Source organism: Bos indicus, chromosome X (assembly GCF_029378745.1).
Source record: "Bos indicus isolate NIAB-ARS_2022 breed Sahiwal x Tharparkar chromosome X, NIAB-ARS_B.indTharparkar_mat_pri_1.0, whole genome shotgun sequence".
Taxonomy (NCBI): domain Eukaryota; kingdom Metazoa; phylum Chordata; class Mammalia; order Artiodactyla; family Bovidae; genus Bos; species Bos indicus.
The window spans coordinates 93,005,802-93,011,801 of record NC_091789.1 but is presented as its reverse complement, the minus strand read 5'-3'; the positions used below and the strand labels follow the sequence as shown (position 1 = coordinate 93,011,801).

At 41.1% G+C, this 6,000-nt stretch overlaps 1 pseudogene; it reads left to right on the top strand.

The window, feature by feature from the left end:
- LOC109554971 (single-stranded DNA-binding protein, mitochondrial pseudogene) lies at nucleotides 1–534 on the top strand (annotated as a pseudogene).
- Nucleotides 535–6,000: the final 5,466 nt, after the last annotated feature.

The following is a 6,000-nucleotide window of genomic DNA, read 5'->3' as shown; positions in this document are numbered from 1 at the left end:
ATGTTTTGAAGACCTGTAGTACAGGTACTTCGTCAGTTTGTAAGGCATGAGTCTGAAGTAGCTAGCAGTTTGGTTCTCGAAAGATCTCTGAATCGCGTGCAGTTACTTGGTCGAGTAGGTCAGGACCCTGTCATGAGACAGGTAGAAGGAAAAAACCCAGTCACGATATTTTCCCTAGCAACAAATGAGATGTGGCGATCAGGGGAAAACGAAACCTACCAAATGGGTGATGTCAGTCAGAAGACAACATGGCATAGAATTTCAGTGTTCCAACCAGGCCTCAGAGATGTGGCGTATCAGTATGTGAAAAAGGGGTCTCGAATTTATGTGGAAGGGAAAGTAGACTATGGTGAATATACGGATAAAAATAATGTCAGATGACAAGCAACAACAATTATAGCTGACAATATTATATTTCTGAGTGACCATGAAAGAGAAGCCGTAGACTGGATGATTCTTCTCTGGCTGGTGTTTGGTACAGTCTCATTTCCAAATCATGCTAGTGTTTATAGTTTCTAATGACAAGAATTAAAATACTCTTAGTTGTAAAAAAAAAAAAAAGAAAGAAAGAATTCAATGAGGATTTCACACAAGAGTTTGAGATTCCATCTTAGGCAGGAGAGGAACACCTGTAAAATTTATAGACTGTATTAGATCTGTCCAATCAGAATTCATTTATTCAAGAAACATTTTTATTAAGATATAATTGACATATAACATATTATTTTCAGGCATACAATATAATGATTGGATATTTGTATACATTGAAAAATAATCACCACAATAAATCTAGTTACCATCTGTCACCATATAAAATTATGAAATGCTTTTTCTTGGGATGAGAACTTCTAAGATTTACTTTTAGCAACTCTCAAACATGCAATACAATATTATCGATAAGTCACCATGCTGTACGTTATATCCCCATGACTTATTTATTTTATAACCGAAGTTTATACCTCTTGGCCTCCTTCGTCCACCCTCCAACCTCCAGTCCCTCTGGCAACCACTTATCTATTCTCTGTATCTGTGAGTTTAGTCTGGTTTAGTTTGTTCATTTTGTTTTTCAGACTCCATATATATGGGAAGTCATATAGTATTTGTCTTTCTCTGTCTGACTTTTTTAACTTAGCATAATACCCTTACGGTCCATCCATGTTGTTGCAAATAGCAAGATTTCATTCTTCATGGCTGAGTAGTAGTCCATTGTGTATATATATTTACCACATCTTCTGTATCCATTCATCCATCAATAGACACCTAGACTGTTTCCATGTCTTGGCTATTGCAAATAATGCTGCAGTTAATAGAGGCACGTATATATCTTTTCAAATCAGTGTTCTCATTTAGGAATTACTGGTTCTATTTTTTTGAGAAACTTCTATATGATTTTCCATAGTGGCTGCACCAATTTACATTCCCACCAACAGAGCACGACAGTTCCCTTTTTTCTACATCCTCACCAACACTTTTCTTTCTTGTCTTTAATTTTTTTTTTTTTTTTTGGTGGGATCTTAGTTCCCTGATCAGGGAAGGGAAGGGATCTTAGTTCCCTTCCACCCCCTGCAGTGGAAGGGCAGAGTCTTAACTACTGGACTGCCAGGGAAGTCCCTATTTCTTGTTTTTTTTTTTTTTGATGATAAGCATTCTGACAGATGTGAGTGAGGTAGTATCTCATTATGGCTTTGATTTGCATTTCCCTGATGATTAGTGACGTTGAGCATCCTTTCATGAACCTGTTGGCCATCTGTATCTCTTCTTTAGAAAAACGTCTATTCAGATCCTCTTCCCATTTTTAAATTGGATTGTTTGGTGTTTTGCTATTGAGTTGTATAAATTCTTTATATATTTGGGTATTAACCCTTTATCAGATATGTACTTTGCAAATATTTTCTCCCATTCCATAGGCTGACTTTTTCATTTTGTCAATGGTTTCCTTTATTGTGCAGAAGCTTTTTAGTTTGATGTAGTCCCACTTGTTTATTTTTGCTTTTGGAGTCAGATCCAAAAAATCATTTCCAAGACTGATGTCAAGGATTTACTACCTTTGTTTTCTTCTAGGAGTTTTATGGTTTCAGGCCTTACATGTCTTCAATCCATTTGAGTTAATTTTTGTGTGTAGTGTAAGATATTGGTCTAGTTTCATCTTTTACTTGTAGATATCCAGTTTTCCCAACACCATTTACTGAAGAGACTGTCCTTTCCCCATTTTATATTCTTAGTTCCTTTGTCATGAATTAATTGAGTGTATATGTGTGGGTTTATTTCCAGGCTCGCTATTCTGTTTCATTGATCTATGCCTCTATTTTATATCACAATCAAGTTAGGTAACGCACTCATCACCTAATAGAAGTTACCCTGTGTGTGTGTATCTGTGTGTGGTGAGAATATTTAAGATCTACTCTCTTAGTAAATTTCAAGTATTACAATACAGCGTTACTATAGCCACCACACCACTGTACATTAGATCTCTAGAACTTATTCATCTCATAATTGGACATTTGTACCGTTTGACCAACATCTCCCCATTTTTCTCAGTGGCCCTTTCCCTCCCTCCAGCCCCTAGCAACTACTATCTCATTCTAAAAACATCATTACAGCATTGTGTCTTTTCAAATACAGTTAATGGGACATCCCTGATGGTCTAGTGGTTAAGACTGCATGCTTCCAATGCAGGGGGCTCAGGTTCAGTCCCTGGTCGGGGAACTAAAATCCCACATGCCACGTGGTGTGGCAAAAAAGAAGAAGGCAAGTTCTAAAATCCAGTTAACATGTTTCCTAAACTCGGCTAACTCAGCAAAAATGAGGGATTTCTGAATCTCAATAACTTGATTCTATTTTAGGCACTGAATTGAGCATTTCCCAGCTTGAGTAGATCTGATCTGGTCACTTGCACACAGGGAAATTTAGGACCTTAAACACCAAATCTGCCCTTTTATTAGAACATGAATCTTCAGCCGGTGAGGGGAGGTGTAACTAAACCAACCAGAGCACCATCAGCCTCACTTTCCCAAGTCTCATGGTAGAGGTTTCTGGAGTGCGTCCCTGTAGCCATGAATTCGAAATTTCAGGATGAGCTTCCCTTTTGGTCATTTCTGAGACAAAATTATTTGACATCCGATGGCCTGCAACTATAGTTACCATCTATTGGTTTGGTCAGTCGTCACCAATAGCTGAACACTCAATGCCGTCTTGGTTCACCCTTAGTTGACTCAAGTTTGCAGAGCCAAAGTGAACTGGATCTCAGACTGAGTCTTTGCCCCCATATAACAGCTCTGTCCCCGCTTTAATACAGGGGATTGAGCTGATGAATTACTCAGACATCTCTACTCCCCGAGATGTCTCTTGAACATGTTGTTCAAAGTGTTCTGCCTCATACATTATATACATTCTCTCATTTTACCCTCACAACCAACCCACAAGGTAGCTACTTTTGTCCACATATTACTAATGAGGAAACTGAAATTCAGAGAATTTAGGGGACCGGTTTGCTAAAGGTCACACAGCTAGTGCAAATAAGGCTGAGCAGTGTCTTATAAAATGTTGTCCCCAGTTCCCCTATCCCCTCACCTCATTTGTCTATCAACCTCCTATTGATCCTTTGGATTTTAGCTGAAACATCTCTTTCCTTCCTTGACACCCTGAGTTCAGTTTCTGAGCTTCTCCTGTGGGCTCCCGTGGCCCCCAGACTTACCCCATCATCCCTCCTCTGTAATCCCTAAGTGGCCAAGAGATTTGTGGCTTGATTTTACAGTTTTAAGCATGTAGGAGATGTTCAAGAAATAGCTGTAGGGACTTGGAAAACAAACTCATGGTTGCCAGGGGGAAGGGATAGTTAAGGACTTTGGGAAGGTCATGTGTATATTGCCATATTTAAAATGGATGACCAACAAGGACCTATTGTATAGCACAGAGAACTCTGCTCAATGTTATGTGCCAACCTGGATGGGAGGGGGCTTGGGGGAGAATGGATACATGTGTGTGTATGGCTGAGTCCCTTCCCTGTTCACCTAAAACTATCATAACATTGTTAATCAGCTATACCCCAACACAAAATGTTTTTGGTCTTAAAAAATAATAAAATTTAAAAACAGGAATGTGAAAAAAAAAGAGAGAGAAATAGCTGTGGGATGAGTAAATAAACAAATGCACAAGCAGGCCAATCCCCATGTTTCCACAAAACCCCATCATCTCCCATAAGCCACAGTAAGCCCAGTGCTGAACCCTCTAGGGTAGGGGGAAATGTCCAGAGATGAATGAGTTCTGCCTTTGTGGCTTTACTGCTAGTTAGAGAGACAATCCAGAAAACAATAATTGGTAACGCAGTGTCCTCTGAGCTAGAGGTGGAGTGGATAGAGGCCAGCTGAGGCAGGAAAATCAACTGATGTCATTGGCAAAGAGGCAAATAGAAGTCTGGTTCATCCAAGTTCATTTCTCAGTCCAAATATGAAAACAATCACATGAATATAAAGTATGAACTTAGGGGGTGGGGTTTTCCTGGTGACTCAGTGGTAAAAAGTTTTCCTGCCAATGTAGGAGACACAGGTTCAATCCTGGTCTGGGAAGATCCCACATGTTATGGAGCAACTAAGCCCATGCACCACAACTATTGAACCCACACTCTACATCCTGGGAGCTGCAACTACCGAGCCCATGTCGCAACTACTGAAGCCCATGCACGCTAGAGCCCATGCTCCACAACAAGAGAAGCCACCACGATGAGAAGCCCACACACCACAACTAGAGTAGCCCCCACTCTCCAAAATGAGAGAAAAGCCCTCACAGCAACAAAGACCCTGCACAGCCACAAATACATAAAAATTTTTACAAATATTTTAAAAAATTCTGAACTGGGCAATCAAGCCTTTATAGTCAGATGTACCTTTACAGTCAGATGTGGATGAATAGGCTAAATACACTCTTACCTGTGAGTGATGTATTATCTATTGTACGGTGTGTGTGTGCTCAGTCATGTCCAACTCTGTGCAACCCCATGGACTGTAGCCCACCCGGCTCCTCTGTTCATGGGATTCTCCAGGCAAGAATACTGGAGTGGGTTGCCATGCCCTCCTCTAGGAGATCTTCCCTGACCCAAGGATCAAACCCACTTCTCTTCAGTCTCCTGCATCAGCAGGTGGGTTCTTTACCAGGCAATGGCATGCCACTCCAGTACTTTTGCCTAGAAAATCCCATGGACAGAGGAGCCTGGTAGGCTGCAGTCCATGGGGTCGCTAGAGTCGGACACGACTGAGCAACTTCACTTTCACTTTTCACTTTCCTGCATTGGAGAAGGAAATGGCAACCCACTCCAGTGTTCTTGCCTGGAGAATATCAGGGACGGGAAGCCTGGTGGGCTGCCGTCTATGGGGTTGTACAGAGTCAGACACGACTGAAGTGACGCAGCAGCAGCACCACCTGGGAAGCCCTTATCTCCCACACAGATGAGCAATTCTTAAATTGTCTTTGATGGTATTTGTTTGACACAAGTAATTCTTGTCATTCAACATTTTTTCTTTTTTTTCTCTTTTGGTTCTTTGTATGGGCAAAGAGGAGACATGAAGACTACCCCAGACCTGACCCTAGCCTGCTGGTGAGACACTGGCTTTCTCGTTTGTGTGACAGCTGCAGATAAGTCTCACTGCTCCTCCTGCTTGCCAAGGCCCTATGCCCTTCATACTACGATAAGAGAGAAGAAATGAGCGCCTCTGAGCCAAGGCTGAAGCTCTGTAATTGGTGACTATCATTACCTTTTTCAGAGTGACCTCCTAATAGGTGCCTCTTGGCAATGCCTGGGCTTAAGAAGAGATTCCTGCTGCCACTTTCTGGGAAAATGAATAACCAAAGTCAGTGTTTGATTGGAATTCAAGGGGAAACCGAATTGGGATCTTGCTGAAGATTTATCCTTTTGATTAATTCCTTTACTCACCATTGAACCTTTGTTTGATATCTTCACAGTAGAAATAGCATCCATTTCAGGCCTTCATCAGACACTTCATTCAA